Source organism: Panthera pardus, unplaced genomic scaffold (genome assembly GCF_024362965.1).
Source record: "Panthera pardus isolate Hobbes unplaced genomic scaffold, ASM2436296v1 HiC_scaffold_11, whole genome shotgun sequence".
In the NCBI taxonomy this organism is placed as follows: domain Eukaryota; kingdom Metazoa; phylum Chordata; class Mammalia; order Carnivora; family Felidae; genus Panthera; species Panthera pardus.
In genome coordinates this window covers 52,998,352-53,018,926 of record NW_026526666.1, presented here as the reverse complement: position 1 = coordinate 53,018,926, position 20,575 = coordinate 52,998,352, and the positions used below count along the sequence as shown (strand labels likewise).

The 20,575-nt window shown below is 40.7% G+C and overlaps 1 protein-coding gene and 1 pseudogene across 3 annotated transcripts in view; one reads left to right on the top strand and one right to left on the bottom strand.

The window, feature by feature from the left end:
* Positions 1 to 20,575, top strand: part of DNAJC6 (DnaJ heat shock protein family (Hsp40) member C6) — a 150,702-nt gene that overhangs the window by 63,970 nt on the left and 66,157 nt on the right. The window lies entirely within an intron of this gene.
* On the bottom strand, positions 10,598 to 11,024 carry LOC128774857 (60S ribosomal protein L32-like; annotated as a pseudogene).

The following is a 20,575-nucleotide window of genomic DNA, read 5'->3' as shown; positions in this document are numbered from 1 at the left end:
GCAGGGGTGGGTGATGGGTTGTTACTGGCATCTAGTGGGTAGAGAGGCTGCTAAACATCATACAATGAGCAGGACAGCTCCCCACAGCAAAAAATTGTCTGGCTCAAAATGCCAATAGTGCAATGACTGAGAAACCCTCATACAAAAGAAATGAATATATTGATTATGAGTTGAAGATGGTGAACTTGGTGAAGTATGTGTCCATGGACCCATCAGGTACTGTTCAGCACTACATATTAAACTGTATCTAGAAGGAATTCTTCCTGGCTTCAGGGAGATCCTTCACTTTTCAGAGAGATGGTGTGGAAAAGGTCTAAGCTGTGAAATAGTTCTTTGCCTAGGGCTATTCCCTAAAAACCCCTGAAGTCCTAGAGAGTTCAAGTTCCTGTCTCAGTTTTTTCAGAATCCAAGATACAGTTCCTTTGTTCATTCAAGCATTTATTCATTCAGAAGACACTATTCAAATAACTATTAGCCCAAGTAGTGTGCTCTGAGATAAAAAGAAAAAGAAACAAAAGCCATAGTATCTCCCCTAAAGGAGCTTAGAAGACATTATTGTGTTTAAGAACTCAGATCTGGATCTGTGATTCCTAGGTTCCTGCTTCTGCCATCTGTAATCTACGTGATTTGAGTCCTCATTTTAGGATGAGGTTAAGAATATCTACTTCATTTTATTGTTGTGATGATTAAAATGTTGATAAACTGGGTATTTTTTTTTCCTCAAATTTTTATTTAAATTCTGGTTAGTTAACATACAGTGCAGTACTGGTTTCAGGAGTAGAATTCAGTGATTCATCAGTTACATACAGCACCTAGTGCTCATTACAACAAGTGCCCTCCTTAGTACCCATCACCCATCTAGCCCATGCCCATGCCCAACTCCCTCCATCAACCCTCAGTTTATTCTCTATCTTTAAGAGTCTCTCATGGTTTGTTTCCTTCTCTTCTCTTCTTCCCCCCTCCCATATGTTTATCTGTTTCATTTCTTAAATTCAACATGTAGGTGAACTCATATGGTATTTGTCTTTTTCTGATTGACTTAATTTCACTTAGCATAATACATTCTAGCTCCATCCATGTCATTGCAAATGGCAAGATTTCATTCTTTTTGGTGGCTGAGTAATATTCCATTGCATATATACCACATCTTCTTTATCCATTCATCAATCAGTGGACATTTGGCCTGTCTCCATAGCTTGGCTATTGTTGATAATGCTGCTATAAACATTGGGATGCATGCACCCATTTGAATCTGTATTTTTGTATCCTTTGGGTAATTACCTAGTAGTGCAGTTGCTGGATTTTAGGGTAATTCTCTTTTTAACTTTTTAAGGAACCTCCGTACTGTTCTCCAGAGTGGCTGCACCAGTTTGCATTCCCACCAACAGTGCAAGAAGGTTCCCTTTTTTCCACATCCTTGCCAACACCTGTTGTTTCTTGCGTTGTTAATTTTAGCCATTCTGACAGGTGTGTTGTGGTATCTCATCATGCAAACTGAGTATTCAGAACAGTGTCTAGCTCAATAAAATTTTAGTTGGTTTTGTTATATTTATTTTACTACTACTACTGGAATCTTGGAGCTTTATGGATTATCTAGTTTAGGATTTTCAAATTTGATTAGTACTAGATTCCTTTTCTCAATAAAGCATTACCCAGACTACCAATATATGAAATATGTGAAAACAGAGCAACTCTTTTTAAAGTAAGGATGGGAGGTTGGGACACTGCTTTCTTGGGACCACTCTCCTCTCTCTCATAACTGCCAAAGCTGAGGCTGTGGAGATTCCACTTTGACAACCACCAGTCTCAAACAGTTAACTTATTTTTAAAAATTTTTATTTAAAAATTTTTTAACATTTATTTATTATTAAGAGACAGAGCGTGAATAAGGGAGGGCAGAGAGAGAGGGAGACACAGAATCCAAAGCAGGCTCCAGGCTCTGAGCTGTCAGCACAGAGCCCAACACGGGACTTGAACTCACAAATTGCAAGATCATGACCTGAGCCAAAGTTGGACGCTTAACCAAGTGAGCCACCCAGGTGCCCCAAACAGTTCACTCATTTTAAGAGTGAGGTACCTGAAGAATGGAGAGAAGAAGTGATTTAAATGAAGCATGAGGCAAATATACGAATAACTTTCATGTACATGTGTCAAGCACAGAAACAATGTTCTAAGAGGGAGTTCAGAGAGGGCAGAGACAGGATCCTTGGTTAGGTTGTATTTAGAGTCAGTGTAAAGATTGGGTAGGATTTTTAAATTTTAGATAAGGGGCGAAATAGGGTTTCAGGGGAAAAATAGAGTGATAAAGGGATGGAAGAAAAAGCATTGGAGTTCTTACCCATATCTTAGTAAATTGTCTTTGGTTGCAAGTAATAAAAGCTTATTTCAAAACATCTAAATTGAAAACCAAAGAAAGGGGGCTGTTGAAAATTCACAGGGTACCTTCTGGGTCCCAGGACCAGGATGTGGAACTCAGCTTTACTTGCTGAGAGCATTCTGACAGCTTCTCTCTTTCTTGTGCTTCATGGTTCTTGTTTTACCCTCACCTGTACATTTGCTTCATTCTTCTTTCTCTCTCTGTAGACCAGTTTTCCTGTCTTCTTTGTGTACATGGATACCCAAACATGACAAGTTTATACATCACTAATTCAAACAATCAGTCTCTATGGACCATCTGTCTCTGAATCTCAAGCTCTAAATTCCAAGAGCGAGAATCCAGTTGGCTTAGCGGGTGTTACTTATGTACCTCTCATCCAGTAGTTGTAGCCACAGTAGGGGATGTGAGGAACCTGTCTTGTCATATCAACATGGTTGGCGAAGCCCTACTCAAGGATGAAAAAGGAACAGAACTGACCCTCGCGTTGTTCCTTAACATCAGTGCAGACAGGCATCTAGGCAACTATAACTAAGTATGAGCAAGAGAGAGCAAGAGTGTGCATGCACTGGGAAGGGGCAGAGGGAGAAAGAGAGAGAGAGAGAGAGAGAGAGAGAGAGAGAGAGAGAGAGAGAGAATCCTAAGCAGGCTCCACACTCAGCACTAAGCCCAGCATGGGGCTATATCTCACAAACTGTGAGATCATGATCTGAGCCGAAATCAAGAGCTGGATGCTTAACTGATTGAGCCACCAAGGTGCCCCTAGAATGTACCAAAGTCTTAGAAACTTTTTTCCTCTATAATTTCTTCATTTATGCTTTTTCTACTTTATTCTTCAAGGTCAAAAATGATTTAGAGCAAGATTGGTGGCTCATTTTTTTTTTCTAAGCAGCTTTTGAAATTGTACTGTGTCCTTGCTTCCTAAAGTGAGAATAGGCACATAGTTTTCATAATTATAAAATGATTTATATGTGACTGTGTGTTTGTTTTAGGAGGACTGTTTGGGTAGATGATTTCTAAAATGCTTGCTGATTCCAACATTTTGGTATTTAAGGACTTGTTCTCATTCATCTCAGTAATGTCAGCAACCAGTCAGATTTAATTTATTGTAGAATTACTTATAATAGGAGAAATCTAAAAACAGCCTAAAATGTTCCAAATAAGGGAATTGGTTCAGATAATTATGATATGCCTATATGGTATTACTAAGTAACCATCAAAACATAATTGTTAGGGGTGCCTAGGCGGCTCAGTCAGTTGAGCATCTGACTTTGGCTCAGGTCATGATCTCATGGTTCGTGGGTTCAAACCCCACGTTGGGCATTGCACTGACAGCATGGAGCCTGCTTTGGATTCTCTGTCTCCCTCTCTTTCTGCCCCTTCCCACCCCTCAAAAATAAATATATAAAAAAATTTAAAAACAAAATTGCTTAAGGAATTTTTACTATAATGGGAAGATCTTTTAAATATAAAATATGTGGATTAACAAGGAGCAAACTATGTTAATTAAGCTATAAAACCACATATATATATATATACATATATATACATATATATATGTATATATATACACATATACATACAGGAAAATCATTGTAAGGGTGTATACTAGTCTAAAAATGAAAGAACGAGATCAAAATATTACAAAAGGATATTTGGGTCATAGGGTACCAGTAATTCCAACATTTTATTTTTTATGCATTTTGCTAAAGTTTCAATAGTAAATTGATATTTCGTAACTGCAATTTTATATAACTATATTCTTTTCTGTTGCTACTTTCATAACTGAAATTTGAATTGAAATAATTATAGATTCACATGTAGCTGTAAGAAACAATGCAAAGAGAGCCTTGCAAACTTTGCCTATTTCTCCCAACGGTAATATTTTATAAAACTGTAACATAATATCACAGCTAAGATATTGACGCTGATACATTCCATCTCATATTTCCTTGGGGCACGCATGTGCGTGTGTGTGTGCGCGCCCGTGCGTGCACATTCTGTGTTATTTATCAGTTGTGTGAACTCATGAATCCATTACCACAGTCAAGATACTGAACAGTTCCAACAGCACAGGGAGCCCTCCTGTTGCCTTTTGTAACCACATCACACTCACTCCACTACTAGTCTCTTAAAAATGTGTGCAGAGCATGTATTTTATTTTGCTTTTTCATCTGAAGCCATAATTGTGGAACCTTAGACTAGGACAATTAGCAGTCCTGTAGTCACTCAGAATGTGGGAGCTTTGTAGGTTTGAAAGGTTTCATGATTCTCCACCCTTCTTCAAATATATTATCAACCTGAATTCTTTCTACCCTTTGCCCCAAACACCTTTTCCTCAGTAATGTCCGTCTTAAGTTAGCTATAATTTTCTGTGGAACCCTTATCTGACCTCTGGGTCAGATGGTTCTCCTCCATGCCCCGATTATACTCTGTGTTTAACATCTTGTGATACTCTTACCATCTTATAATTGCTTGTAGATAACCAAGAAATTTTGGATGGATGGATGAGGCTTGGATAAGAGTTCTTTTTCCGTTTCTGATGAGTCTCCACCTGCCAGCTGCCCTTCCTCTTCTACTCTTTGCATTGCGTTTGATCCTGCTTGCATGACACATCATGTCACACCAAGTCCTGGCTAATTTGGGCTGCGCAACTATGCGCCCTGTCCACAAATTCCAGCCCTCTACCTACTGGTGCTTCCACCAGGATGACTGACTCCCATCTTCTGTACTCCTCACATTTTTCTCTTTTCTTCCTCCGTTTCTAAAGCTAATGTGATACTGATGATAACTGCTATAAAGAGCTGTGGGCCTAACACAGTGCTCTGTGCTTGCCATGTATTATCTCTTTTCCTATAGTATACTTTAAGTTATGTTTTACTATTCCCATTTTTTAAAATGAGGAAACTGAGACTCAAAAAAAAAAAGGTGACTTAGGGCACCTGGGTGGCTCAGTCGCTTAAGCGGCCAACTTTTGATACTTGCTCAGGTCACGATCTCGCTGTCAGGAGACTGAGCTGCTCATAGGGCTCCACACTTCTCTCTAACCCTCCCCCACTTGCTCGTGCACACCCCCCCCCCCCCGGTCTCTCTCTCAAAATAAATAAACTTTGAAAACAGGCAAATAACTTGTCCAGGATCATATAACCAAGTAAGTGACAGAATTGGATTGAGATACAGGACCGTCTACTATAAAGCCTGCTGGACTGACCAATCTGTAAGAAGGAGCTGAGTCTGTTTTAACTCCATGATCCTCCCCAAACTCAGCACTTCCTCTGGAAACCTATCAACTCTCTGGTTGAATCCTTCTAGTCAGGTAACTTTGGACTTTGGAAGGCAGCCATTCTATTTCTAGATGAGAAGCATTGCTAGAAAGTTGTCTTTTTTTTCTTGTTAAATACCCTTTATTTAATTTTTAAAGTTTTTTTTTTTTAAATTTTTTTGGGGGGAGGGGCATAGAGACTGGGAGAGAGAGAGAATCCCAAGCAGGCTCTGCACTAACCGTACAGACCCCGATGTGAGTCTCGAACTCATGAACCATGAGATCATGACCCGAGCCCAAGTCAGACACTTAGCTGATTGAGCCACCCAGGCACCCCTAGGAAGTTGTGTTTTGATGTTCAGTGGAAATCTGTCCTTCACTTTCACAGTGTTGTGTCCAGGTGGGTTGTAGTTCTGTCCTGTGGTACAATGTAAATTCCTTTGACTCTGTAGATCCCTTGTGGGATGGCCAGAAGGCATTTTCATGATTTTCTGGTCTTATCTGTTACAGATGAGGAAACTAGAGTGCAAAGAGAGGAGCCCTGTTCAACTTACTACACTTGAGTTACTTGAAATCTAATTCTGTTGCTCTGGCTTACCTTTCTCCTTCTTGATCTTACACTCTTTCCTCTTGAGATGGGTTTTTCTGACCTTTCATTGCCCTAGTCATTGTCTTGTGGACACTCCTCAGCTGACCACTGTCCTCTTGTTTCTGGAACTGACCTCAATATTCTAAATTTGAATTGATTGCCTAAAACCCTAAAGATTAATTCTGCAAGTAATTATGAGAACCTATTCTGTGGGTTGCTTTTACATTTGCCACTGAGATCTCTGCCGCAAACATTTTTGCCACATAACTAATTGGCTATAAGGCAATTTTTCCATAAAAGACAAAAAAATTACTGGCTGACAGTTTGGTTTGACAGTTTGGCTTTTTCATCAAACTGGTTGACAGTTTGGATTCATTTCTCTATTGACACATCACTCCCATTTTCATATCATATAATTCTTAGCTCTTATAATAGTCTATATAGTGGCATAGAATTTTGGTCCTACATTTCCCATAGAGTTCTGGAATGTCTATAAATAGATTTGTGACAGTATCCCAAAACAAACAACAGTATAGAAGGCTTTCACAATGCAATAAAAAGCTTGGTTACAAATAAGCATCCTAATATTTGGAAATGGGTACCTCTCTTAATGAAGAAATTTTAGCAAAAAAAGAAAACAGTGTGATGTCAAATGAAGAGATGAGTGAACAAGCAAAAAAAAAAAATGTATAAATGATGAATGAACAACTTCAAAAGCAAGTGCTTAGGTATAATCCACGAAATAAAATCAGTTACTTGCGCAGTATTGACATGAATCTACACACATCTTAAATTCATTCAATTCTTTTGTATTTTACAATGAAGTCTTTTTGTTTTTCATATTTCATTATGTAATTTTAAGTGAATGTCTTTTATTTTTCATGATTTTATATTTTACAGCAGAATTGCTTTATGGCCAATTAGTTATATGATGAAAATGTTTGCAGCAAAAGTGCTTGAGACAAAGAAATCTATGGCAAAAATGCTTATGGTGCAAATATCATGCATATACTTTGTGCCAGGCACATTTCATAACTCTCCACCACATTCTGCCATTCTTCTTCCTCTCTACAATATTTATGAGGCGACAGAGCTTTGGCTGCATGTAACAAAGGCCATCATAACTATGGCTAAAACTGATGGAAGCTTATTTCTTGCCCATATAAAAGCCTGATCTGGAATGGCAGCTCTACTCTATGAAATAATGAGGGTCACAGGCTTGTCTGTCTTACTGCTTTATGTTTTTTAGGATATTACTCTTTTCCTCCTTCTCCAAGATGGCCAACCAACACGTTTGTTTTCCAGCCTACGTCTTCCCTCTAAGAAACACCCTGGAAGTTACAATCTCACTTCCATTCACATCCTGTTGGGTGGAACTTAATCACATGGTCATGCCTTGCTAAAGGGAAGCATGGGAAATGTAGTCTTATTTTGGGAGGCCCCATGACCAGCTAAAATATATTACTAAGGAAGGGGAAGGGGAAATAGATATTGGTTTAGCAGATAGCAGTCTCTGCCACCCCTTTCCTCATGTTTCAGCTCCAGGAAAACAGGCCCCAGGTTGGTACTCCAAAGCCACTACCCTTCCAGGCTTTTGAAGTTCCATTTCTAGGAAAGATGACAAAGCAGGACTCCCCCAGTGGAATTAAGAGAAATTCTCAGGATTTCATGAAAGATTGAAATTCAGAGTCTTTGGTGAGGAGGTCACAATGGTAAAAATGGCTATCATTATTCGAACTTACTAGTTATTTGCTATGCTTGTGTCAATGCTTAACATGCATTATCTTATTCAATTCTCAAAGGAATTTTGGGAGACAAGTGCTGTTATTAATCCCTAATTTACAGATCACATTTTCAGAGAGATGAAGTAACTTCCCCAAGCTTGCATAACAAATATGTGGTAAAACTGCCACCTCTGGTGGTGTGCTGGTGGCCCGAGGTCATTGCCCTCTCCACTTTGATGCCCAGCAAAGCAGAGTTGCTCATTAACACTTCATGAAGTCCTCTCATGTTCTTCATAATAATCAGGTACTTCTAATTATAACCTGAGCAGGAACTGTTGTTGTTGTTTTTTTTTTTTTTTTTTTTTTTTTTTAATTTTTTAACATTTATTTATTTTTGAGATGGAGAGAGACAGAGCATGAACAGGGGAGGGGCAGAGAGAGAGGGAGACACAGAATCTGAAACAGGCTCCAGGCTCTGAGCTGTCAGCACAGAGCCTGACGTGGGGCTCGAACTCACGGAGTGTGAGATCATGACCTGAGCTGAAGTCAGACGCTTTAACCGACCAAGCCACCCAGGTGCCCCAGGAACTGTTGTTTTAAATAGGTTATGAGCCTCATGTTGAAGGGATGGGTCTTACATCCTTTTGCTGAGTCTGAGCTCAGTAAAGAAAAAAAAATAATTGCTGACCAAATTGGCAAAGGCTGTTGTTCCTGTGCTCCATCTTGATGTCAGTAGTGTTCCTTGGGATATTTTCTTTTGCATGAGGAAACTGAGGTGCAGAGATTACAGGATTTATTACCTATGGTAGGGCTGGGATTTGACTCCACGTTGGTCTGAGAGGACCAATCATTTATTCCTTACAATCATTTAAGGAGCCAGGAAGAGGTTCCTGAAGGAGGAATAGCAAAAGCAAATGCCCTGAGTGAGACGGAGGCAAGAAATAAACTGGGATCTTGTTTGAGCCTTATATATTTTAGAGTTTGTTACAGAAGGGGAGATAGAAGCTCATTTTCAGTGGTACCCCCAACCCACCCCCAGGGGAGAGTCAATGGCTATTTTGGAGAGTATCCTCAGTGATGTTGGGGTAAATGCGATCGTGCTTGTCAAATTTTACTTTCCTTAGGTATCTTCGGAAGAGTGATCAGCAGTTTCCTTGATGAAGTGTTGTTCATTTTTGCTTCATTGAACTCACCTTTGGAGGTAGTTACATTGGCAGTGTTCCTTTCTGAATTCTTTAGGGATCTCCCAGGGGCTTTGAACATAGAAAGCAGTGATGTTTTTGATATTAGCAGTGGTTCATAAAAATACTTGGATCGCCCTTTGCTTTAAAAATCCACTCAAGCCTGTAAAGGATGGAAAATCAGATGATTACACCAGAGCCTTAAACTTGTGACTTATAGAAAAGTGGAGCGTACTCAAAGGGTGTTCTATTGGCAGAGGTGCTGAGCTGCTCTGAAAACAATGGCAGATTCTTTTATTTACAGTGACTAGAGCCTCACAGATGTGCATCAACTGGCAGCAGTCCATCCATTGCTAGCAGATTTGCACATGGTTCCAGTTTGGGCACTTAGGTTCTTAACGTAATGTTAATTCAGTCATTCGTATTAAGGTTTGTAACATACCAAAGAGTTCTTAAACAAAAAAGCGAGCAAAAACCCTCCACAATCCCAGTAATTAATTGTGGGAATTTGATAGTACATTCTAGACTTATTGTTTGCCTGGGCTCAGCAGAAATCCTTTTGATGTACTTCCAATAACAATAAAAATAACAGCTTGATGAAATAAATGGACTCTTAGGTGGAGAACTGATGTTCTGGGAAGAGCTCTATCTTCTAATCGCATTGCTCTTTGGCATTGTCCATGAGTATAAACCATCAATGCCTTATTTTTGGTTGATGAAGGGCTTCCACAGACATCATTTTACTTTATTTTTACAACTGCCTTGTGAGCTGAGTATAATTATCTTCATTTTGTGGCTGGGGAGAATGAGGCTCAAAGGGGTAAGTGACTTGCCCAAAGTCACAGCATAGCTAGCAGGTGACAGAATCAGGACTACAAACCAGTTGTTGTGTTTATAGGCACAACTTCTAAAAAAATTCTAGCTTTAAAATCTTAAAAAACATCAGTGCCACTTTTAGAACAATGGCTTAAGGATTTATTTTCTCCATGAATATTGCTTCAAATGTTTTAAGGAAATAACTGCAAATTCTGTTCCATACTAACCTTGATAACACTTTCTGTAATGTTCCTGGGTCTAGAATTCCTCAGGACTATATGATTTTTCCAAAGCTTCGGTCTTTAATATTGATACCACATTAAAGGCAGAGCCTGGAGAATCATTATTATAGATTTGTTGATTGTTTACATGGCATTTTATTTTTTATTTTATTTTATTTTTTGGTAGTTTTATGGTTTTATTAATACAGTTTTTTTAATGTTTACTTATTTTTGAGTGAGAGAGAGAGAGAGACAGAATGTGAGTGGGTGAGGGGCAGAGAAAGGGAGACACAGAATCTGAAGCAGGCTCCAGGCTCCGAGCTGCCAGCACAGAGCCTGACACCAGGCGCGAACCCATGAACTGCGAGATCATGACCTAAGCGAAGTCAGGCACTTAACCGACTGAGCCACCCAGGTGCCCCTGTGGTTTTATTAATATAAATACGATGTGCACATAAGCTGTCTATTCATTTTATTTGCTGTGCAGCCTGGCATTGGGGTTGGTGACTCTGATGGCCAGCTGGGCTGCTCTTTCCATAGTGGCTTTGCGGTTCTTGGAGGAAACATTGTGAGCAGTCTCTGTACTGTAAGATTTGTTGCACATCAGCAGCACTTCAAGTCCTTGATGTTGTGGGCTAGGAACTTCTGGAAGCCACTGGGCAGCATGTGCTTTTTCTTCTTGTGGCTCCCATAACCAATATTGGGCATCAAGATCCAGCCTTTGAATCTTCTGCTCACCCTATCGCCAGTGCCTCAGGGTTTCCATAGTTGCACTTAATTTTGAGATATGGGTCTGACTGGTGCCAGATGAACTTCTTGATCCTCTTGGGCTTCACCAGAGGTCTGAGGGTGGCCATGATGCCGGGTAAGACAAGGCTGCCACTTGTGCAGGCAGCACTGAGGAAGAGACGGGAACTGCATGACCTAAAAGAAGACTCCCAGATGAGATCATACTTGCAAAATTTTCTAGGCAGACAGGAAGACTGCAAGTGTAAGGTGCAATCATGTTTGACGCTAGAACTAGGAGAACATAGACTACAAAACCCTTAAGCCTGACAGCCTCTGGCAAGGTGGTAAATCATGTGAGGTCTCTTAGAATGGCTTTTTTGGGATAAAACACAAAATGTAAAATATGCAGAGTTGTTGCCGGAGAGAAGACAGCAAAATACTCTCGTGACAGCACAGGGAATCTCTAAAAGCATGTACAGTGTTCAGAAGAAAGCCAGAGAATGGGCTATTTGGAGAACCGCATGTGGATTCCTGGGACTGGAGCAAGGAGCTGGAGAATTAGGGAGGAATGTAGGAGGTGAGACTGTATGAAGCTCCCAGGTCATTCGAGCTGCTGTTTCCTGGAGCACCTACAAGTTTCTAAGAAGGGCTGTGATAAGATTAAGTTTGTGTTTTAATGATGTCTCTCTGGAGAGGACTGAAAGGGTTCCAGACTGGCAGTAGGGAGACTGCTTAGTAGGACACAGGCTGGGGATGGAGGTGGCCTCAACTAAGGCGCTAGCCAGCTGTGGGTTTGTACAAGATGGGATGGATTTGGTGTTTGCCTGTAGGAACAGGAGGAGGAGACAAGGTTCCACTCAGATCTCTTTGTATTCACCCATTTTTGACATAAAACCTTTGTTGCCACTGGGGCTTTTGCAGTCAATCAACAGAGTTTTGTTGATTCTTGAACAGTCTTTCCAAATAACTACTCCCACCCCAAGCTGCTAATGCCCTTGGGGCTTTTTTAATTCAAAGAACCTTGTGGGCAAATGATGGCCTTATTTGTGTATGTCCATATCTCTTTATGCAGGGACATTTTATTCTAATCCAGGAGGAAACATCTATCTTAAGTGACTAACTAGAAGTATAGTGGTTCAGCTTTAGAAGGTGATAGACCTTCTAATGTATATACCATAGAAACGCCAAATCACATGTATTTCTTTAAAGATAATAACAAAAGTGGTAAGGAGGTCTATCACTAAAATTTGAAGGCCTGTTATATATAATTTGAGGCTCCCCATCACCTACAAGACAAAATTCAAGTGTCTTAAAGGGGCATATAAGCATTCCGTAGCGTGTTTCCTACCTACCTCACTACCCTGTGCTCAACACTCAGTGAAATATTGCTGACTAGTTGATAGTTCAGAAATTAAAAACAAAATTAACATGTTCATTAAGCCAGACACTTTGGGAAATAACGGTGTCCCCAAAAACTATGTCTATCCTTTTATGGAGCTCCTTTTCTAGTAGGCAGAGACAGAAAAAAAAAAAAAAAAAAAAAAAAAAAAAAAAAAAAAAAATATATATATATATATATATATATATATATATATATATATATATAAATTAGAATATGGAGATTGGGGGTGCTACTTTATTTAGGGTGATCTAGAAAGTCTCTCTGAAACAAAAGAACATTTAAGCAGAGACGTGTAGGAAGTGAGGAAGCACACCAGGTGCATATCTGGGGGAAGAGTGGCATAGTAAGTGCCCAGGCCCTGAGACAGCTCTATGTTGAACAGAGGTGCAGTGTGGCTGCAGCGAAGAGACAGGGAAAGAGACGTTGGAGATAAAGCCGGAGGGTGTGCAGAACTCCACTTACAGAGCCATGCAGGCCATTGCAAGAACTTTGATTTTTACTCTAAGTGGGGTGGGAAACCAATGAAAGATTTTAAGCAGAAGAGCAACATAATTTGCCTTATTCCTTAGAAACTTGCTGCTCTTAGTTTAGCAGACTGCAGGGAGGCAAGGATGGAGGCAAAGACACCAGTTAAGAGGCCACTGTAATAATTCAGGTGACAATTGATGGTGACTTAGGTCTATGGTTGGTAGCTACATAGGTAGTGAAGAAAGGCGGATTATTTCTTTTTCTTTTTTTAATGTGTTTTTTTTTTTTTTTTTGAGAGAGACACACACAGAATGTGAGCGGGGGAGGGGCAGAGAGGGAGACACAGAATCTAAAGCAGGCTCCAGGCTCTGAGCTGTCAGCACAGAGCCCTACCTGGGGCTCAAACTCACAAATTGAGATCACGACCTGAGCCGAAGTCAGCCACTTAACTGACTGAGGTCCCCAGCAGCCCCTTTTCTATATTCATGTGTGTCTATAAAATACTGCATTATAATTATGGCATGTAATGTATATAATATGTAAATACATACAGCTTCCTAACTGCAAATATATATAAAAGTAGGAAGGGGAAACAACAAAAGTAGAAAGGGAAACGCATGTCCTTGTCACTTAGCTTCAACAGTTATTGACTCATGATCAATCTCATTCTTCTCTACCTGTACCTGCTTCTCTGGATTATTATGATGTAAATCCCAGCTGTAATGTCATTTCATCTTTAAACATTTCAGTGTGTCTCTAAAATATAAGGTCTTCCTTTAAAAACAGTATCACAGTGTCCTCCTCAAATCTGGAATGTTAATGGTAATTCCTTAATATCATCAACTGCCCATTGTGTTCAAATTTTCCTAACTCCTTTAAGTAGGAGTCTTATTTTTTCCTTTCTACACTTGAATAAGGACCCAAATAATGTCCACGCATTGAAGTTGGTTGACAGAGCTCTTGGTGTTCTTTACCTTCTGAAATTTCTTCTCCATCTCTTTTTTTGTAATGTCTTTGTTGAAAAAACCAGGTTATCTGCACTATAGATTTGTTTCAACACCCTGATTTTACTGGCTGCATCCGTGTGGTATACAACCTATTCCTCTGTCCCTGTGTTCCCTGGTAGTTAGATCTAGAGGTTTGATCAGATTGAGATTCAGATTAGATTCTTGCAAGACTGTCTCACAGGTTGTGTTTTGTATTTCCATTGGGGCACAGGTTGTGTTTTGTATTTCCATTGGGGCTACATAATGCGTGGTTGCTTCTGTTTTCCTGATCACTGTCTAGTTCCATTTTCTAGGAGTTGTGAAGAGTGAATTCTATCATTTCTTCTCTATTTGTTAGCTGGCATATTTCTATGAAAAGAAACTCCCCTCATCAGATATTTGGTGACCCTGAAATACAGTTCATTCAGCAAAGGCAGGAAAAGGTTCAATTCTTTCCCTTTATTTTTCAAAAATAAAGAACTGGTTCCCTAGCCTTCTCCAAGGGTGATGAATGAAGTTTTTCTCTCTCTTTTCCTCTTTATCTTACTGTTATGAACTCCTGTTTGTAAACCTATGATGTTTCCATCCATTACAGTTACTATTCTTACTGATGCTCAAGTAGACCCATCTTTGGCCAAAGCCAGCCTCTTATGTTGGTGTCTGAGTCTTTTTGACACACTGTGGTAGTCATCCCCTCTTTCCTTTCTTTCTGATATCACAAATCAGGCTCATTGTGTACATTTTCTGCTCCAATCCTCGTTTTTTGTTTTTGGCTCCAATCTTTGAATCAGACATTTTTCAAAGGGCTCTAGTTCCTTTTTTTTCAGTAGGATTTCCTTTTTAAAAAATTTATTATTAAAAATTTTTTTTCAGGAGTAGAATTTAGTGATTCATTACTTACATATAACACCCAGTGCTCATCCAACAAGTGCAAAGGGTCTAGTTCTATATAGAGGGAAATGATGTTTCAAGACCACATTCTTGTAATGGGTGCTCACTGCTACCTAGTTAGTCGTCGTGTCTAGCCTTCTTCAGTGGACAGAGTTAGAAACAGATTTTTTAAAAAGATAAAACACATCATGGATTACTTATGATATTTCCAACTCAAATTCAGGATTGTGGAATTTTTACTTAATTCAATCAGTTTTTTACATCATTATGTCTTACGTCTGTATCTCTTTTCTCCCGTTCAAAAATCCTGGTTCTCAGTTATACCAATATAATTACCTATTTTGCCTTTTGCCATAATTTACAGTCACAGAATAACAATACCAACACTACCACCAAACCAGTTTAAGGTTGTAAAAGGTTGTTTGGTTGTTTTGTCTTGTGTTTTGGTCTGGATATATTTCACTTTAAGACAGTTACTTTGTGTCTTCAAGTCATTTGAGGTAGTTTCTGTGTGGTTATTGGGCTCATTTGCCTCACTTTGCTCTCACTTTTTAGGGGTTGCTTTTAAATTCATGTTTGTAATTATATATTTACTTAGTTTCAAATTCAAATCTATCAAGAAAGTTGTATTCAAAGAACTCCAGCTTCTATCCTTGCTCCTTATACCCTGTTTTCCGCTCCATAGGTAATTTTATCTTTTCCTTTGCAAATATGAGGCGTGTGTGTGTGTGTGCATGTATTCATTATACATCTATATATAAATATATAGATATATAGATATATCTACATACATATCTACATATCTCCTGTGTATAACATTGGCCTTCCCATGTGGTATATACTCTTTTTGTTTATGTTTATGTGATCGGTAGACTGGCAGCAGCTTGAAGGCAGAGGGACCATGCTTTCTTCTGTTTTCCCACCACCCAACACAAAGCCTTTCCCTAAGTAGCAACTTAATAAATACGCAAGTAAATGAGTAGACTGGGTGCGACACTAGGTTCTTTTACGGGTTTTGTGTCTGATTTTCAGAATAACTCCACAGGGTAGATGTTGTTATCCCCTTTTACAGATGAAGAAACTGAGGCACAGAAAGGTTCAAGCAGCTTATCTAAAGGAATAGCTAATAAATTGCTGAGCTGGAGTTTGGACCCAGGTCTGTCTGATGCCAGAGGCACGCAGCCCCACCTGTTGTCTAGGTCTGGATCTAGGTGTATTCATTCAAGAAATCATTGTGAGACACTGTCAGCACTTTGCCTTTATTAACTGTGTGACCTCAGCAAGGAAGACAGCCTCTTTCTGTTTCCACATCTGCAGAACACAAGATGGTAATATTATGTACCTCATAGGGTTGTAAAGCTTTTAGAATAATCCCTGGCACATAGTAGGCACTCAAATGTTAGCTGATTTTGTTACGGTGTATTTTTACTAGCAGGATGCTAGAATATTCTCTGCAGTGTGTATGCAGTCTTGTCTAACCCACCCAGCTGGACTTCTAGGAGCTTACAGTTACTTAAAAAAGTGAGATGCAGATGTTTAAAGGTTACAAAAAAGGGCACCAAGGGAATGGTCAGTTTGGGATTAGTGCCAAGTGCAGGGAAAGAGGACAGAAGGAGCTAGCAGCTGGCCAGTCTGTTACATAACAGCCCCCAGCAGGGCCTCCCAGACAGAAATAGAAAACAGGAGCCAGGATCCAGATTTGAATGCTTTTGTTTGACCAGTGCTGCCCCTGGTGGCAGTTACATTTCAACTCCCTGTCCAATTTGGTAGTGCCCTACTGATTCCTTGCCTGGTTGCGAATTGCACACATGTTGTATAGAGTCTGTGAATTATGGAGTCACTAGTGTTACGAGACCTTGTGGAGCAGCTGATCCCATCTCCTTGTTTTACAGAGGAAGAGATTTTGCCCAGAGGGAGTGCGCTGTCTGCTTCAGGGCACACTGGTATTTGGGACTTGAACTCCTTTGTTTCTCCTCCTGAGCCAGAAAATACAGATTCCCAAATGCCTGGGTTCAGGCCAGTGAGGGAGTGGACCCTGATGTGGACATGCGTGGGAGAGTGTTGGCTCCACCCCTGTGCTGTGCCCATCATCCTGTCCTTGGCCAGTCCAGGCTTCCACCCCTGTGACGAGCCCAGTGACAGTGGCTGCTGAGGGAACGGTCAGGAAGCCCTAGGGTGTAGCCATCTCTGGTGCCTGGTTTGTGTTGGACAAGGTCTTCCTGGGGCCCTTTCAGATGTACCTCCCCCAAGCACTGTTGGTGATGGCACTGAGACTTCTACTCTTGTGTCGAGCAGGGGAAATGAAAAATGTGCTAGTAAAAGGACGTGGGATTTAGAGCCAGGTAGACCTGATGTGTGTTCTTATGCTGCTGTTTGTTCGATGTGTGACTTTTATCCAATTATTTAACTTCAGTGAGCCTCGATTTTCTCCTTTTTGTTTGTTTTTTTAAATTTTTTTAACGTTTATTCATTTTTGAGACAGAGAGAGACAGAGCATGAACGGGGGAGGGGCAGAGACAGAGGGAGACACAGAATCGGAAGCAGGCTCCAGGCTCTGAGCCATCAGCCCAGAGCCCGACGCGGGGCTCGAACTCACGGACCGCGAGATCGTGACCTGAGCTGAAGTCGGACGCTTAACCGACTGAGCCTCCCAGGCGCCCCTATTTTCTCCTTTTTGAAATGGGTATAATAATATCCCCTTCAGCAGGTTGCTGTAAGGTTTCACATATGGTAGCCTATTTGAAGCACCTGGCAGATAAAAAATGCTCAGTAAATGATAGCTCCTTCTTCTCTCCCCTCTCCATTTCTCCCTCTTTTCCCTTCTCTCCTCCTTCCCTCCCCCCTCCTTCTCCTTCTCTCTCTTTCTCTCTCTCTGTGTCTCACTTTCTCTCCCCCTCTCTTCCTGCCTCCCTTCCTGCCTCCGTCTCCCCCAACCCACCTTCATTTAAAGCTGCTTATCCTCAGTGAGGAAGTTTGGCATACTAGGCTTCTTATGTTGGGCAGGTTATGTAACTTCTGTGAGCCTCATCTCAATACCTGTAAAGTGGGATCAACTTAGCCTTTTTTGTAGGGTCCCTGTAAGGGTGAAATGAATCGGTGTGTGTGAAGCATGTGGCTTAGATCTGGGACATAGGGGGAGCCCAGTGAAGATTAGTTTCCCCCAGGGTTGCCACATTTGCATGTACCACTGTGCTATATACAGGCTTTTTCCAGTGGTCAGGTGGGGACTGAGATCAGATAACAAAAAGCTGTTATCACCCTTTTCCAACATGTATAAAGGTTTTGTTTAAGCTGGCTGTAATCTCATTTCCTCCTTGGAAAGAAGGAAACCAAACCTTTCAAATGCATCCACTAACCCACTCTTTTACCATTCTTTGGGTTTTGCAGAGGACATATTATTCATGATGGAAGGCCACCTGCTTTCAGCCTCTCATGTTGTCCCTCTTTGACCAAGACTCTTTTTTTGTGGTTGTCAGTGCCCATCTTTGAAATCTCAGAGCCTGTGAACTCTGATTATGTTATCTGGGATCTAAAAGGCACCAAGGGAGACCAGGCACCGCTAATGATTTATCCTCTCTCTCAGCCATAGCCTTCTCAAAGAAGGCTGTGACCATGGGTTTGCTAGTGCTAATGTGCTTTTATACCTCAAAGCACCTTGACAAAGTCTGTAGAATGGTTCTCTGGGGAAGATAGAGAGCATGTTTGCAGGTTAGCTCTCTGAGCTCTTACTCTTTCCCTTTCTGGGTGCCCTGGCTGCCATTTCTGGAATGCTTGTGCATGTGGTTGGTGAACACAAGAAGCAAAGTCTGAGTAGCTTTTGACCCTGAACACTGTGTGTGCCTGTAGGGTGAGTAGCATTAGGCAGCTAGAAGGGGCTATTTAAGAAAGGGCATTTTTAAAAATTGACATATATTTGACATATAACATTATGTAAATTTAAGGTATATAGTATGTTGACTTGATACATTTATATATTGTAATATGATTGCCATTATAGCCATAGCCCTTGTATCATGTCACATAATCATCATTTCTTTTTTGTGACTGAAATAATTAAGTTCTAGTCCCTTAGCAAGTTTGATTATAATAGTGTCATTGTCTATATTCACCATGCTGTGCATTAGATCTCTAGGACCCACCTACTACTTGTTGCACGTTTGTATCTTTTAAACAACAAACGGAAGCATTTCTCTACCTTCTCTACCTTCCAGCCCCTGGTAACACCATTTTACTTTCTGTTTTTATGAGTATGGCTTTTTTTAGATTCCACATATAAGAACATCTTTTTTTTTTTTTAAGTTTATTTATTTATTTATTTTGAGAGAGAGAGCAAGACAGAGGCAGAGAGAGAGGAAGAGAGGGAATCCCAAGCAGGCTCCGTGTTGTCAGTGCAGAGCCCGATGTAGGGCTTGAACTCACAAACGTGAGATCATGACCTGAGCCAAGTCAGGCACTTAACCAACTGAGCCACCCAGGTGTTCAAGAAAAGAACATCTTAAGCCACTGCCAGCATCCCTTTATATGACCACCAAGGTCGCATGAGAGACCATAAGCACAGCTAGACGTTGGCTTTCCTCTCCTATCAAAGTCTCAGAAGGCAGTTTTCATTTATTTGTGCCTTTTCAGCACCTGATCTTTCTCAGTTTTTCCCTCCTGAGTATCTGGTGTTAAAAGATATCCTTCGATTATACCAGAGCACACATCAGGCCTGGATCTGGCTTCTCTATTCTCCAACAGTGTTTTCCGGTTTGACCATTTCCTTTTGTGTCTTATGCTTTTAACAAAATATCATGAGATGAACATGGGCTTTGGAGGAAGAAAGACTTGGGGAAGAGCTGTGGCTGTGTGACCATATTTCTGTCTTGAGTCCTCAGTTTGCACATCTGTAAAAGGGGGATAGTAAGGTTTACCTGGCAACGTGATGTGAGCAATAAATGAGATAATGGATATAACGCTTGTAGGACCAATTCCCAGCAATCAGAAGGTGATTAATAAATGATAGCTACTGCCATTTTTTTTACCTTGCAGAGCTTCAGAACAATTGCTGCAGGTTTAAGAGTGAAGTGGAGCTCTTGATTTCTTGATAGACTTAATTCAGTTTGATTCACTGGCCTGTTTTGCACTGTTTACCCTGGTAGGTGTCTTACTGGGTGCTTGGTACAGAGATACAAGCTAAGTACTGTCTATGTTTTCACTAGGCTTTTCCTGCTGATTCTCAATTAATTTGTCTTGTTGCAGCTTCAACAAAGGCATTCCCCCACCCCTCCCAGTAATTCTGAGCAACTTTGTCTGCTCCTTTGAAGGTTAATTTGACCTTCAAGCCTTTGGGGACTTGAGGACCACTCACCTTCCAAGTCTCACCTCCCACCCTCTAACACACCCTCCACATCCTCCCACTTCCCCAAGGAAACAGCATGATATCCTGGTTCCAACACATACCACAGTTGGTGCCTTAGTTAGTCACCATCTGAGAGTCCCCTCCTTCTCTTCTATAGAGGAGACTGTAATGCCCATCTCTCAGTGTTGGGTAAGGATTCATGCCTGTAAATCTTTGTCCTAAGAGCAGATGGACTCACATAGACCAGACTGCAGGAAAGAGACATACAAGAATCCGCAGCTGCCAAATGCCAAGCAGAGACAGAAGCTACTTTGAACTCAGGAAGGTCCTGGGTGTATAGTGACTTGTCTGTGCTGTTTGTGGTGCCTTTTCTGCAGCCAGCAGAAGAGAAGCACATGGTTCTTTCCTGTCCCCTCCAGGCTCCTTATAGTAGTGGATGGTGGCAAAGATGGGATGATGGTGGTGGTACTTACTGAGCATTTCGTGTGTGTGTGTATGTGTGTGTGTGTGTGTGTGTGTGTGTGTGTGTGTGTGTGTGTGTAGCAGTTAAAATTACTATCTCAAAATTAAGGTTCAGAGAGGTTACATAGCACC